The 348-nt window shown below is 66.1% G+C and overlaps 1 protein-coding gene across 1 annotated transcript in view; it reads left to right on the top strand.

Annotated features, from left to right (window-relative positions):
• Positions 1–348, top strand: part of LOC104122477 (ras-specific guanine nucleotide-releasing factor 1) — a gene marked incomplete at its 5' end in the record, with an annotated part of 15,302 nt that overhangs the window by 7,180 nt on the left and 7,774 nt on the right. The window lies entirely within an intron of this gene.

Here is a 348-nt window from a genome sequence, read left to right on the forward strand (position 1 = left end):
TGGAGTGGCTGAGCCCTCTCGAGGGCTTTTCTAAGCCCTTGTCTGCAACCGCGGGTGCTAGAAACTTCCTCTGGAGAAGCGAAGACAAACGAAACCAGAAGGTTTCGGTCTGCGCCTCAAGCTGAGCAGCTGAGCAGCAGTGGTCAGAGCCGCGGTGGGGACGTGGGGGAGCCCTGGGGTTTGGGGCACAGACTGGGGTGATGGGGGCTGTGGCGTCCCTGGCCCCCTCCTCCTGAGCTGGGGGTGTGCGTCATGCCGCGTGCTGAACCCTCGGCCAGGGCCTCCAGGGTGCTCGGAGCCCCCCCCAGTGCCACCAGCACCGCTGGCCCCCCCAGTTTTTGCCGCTCG

Source organism: Egretta garzetta, unplaced genomic scaffold (genome assembly GCF_000687185.1).
Source record: "Egretta garzetta isolate BGI_Z169 unplaced genomic scaffold, ASM68718v1 scaffold862, whole genome shotgun sequence".
NCBI lineage: Eukaryota > Metazoa > Chordata > Aves > Pelecaniformes > Ardeidae > Egretta > Egretta garzetta.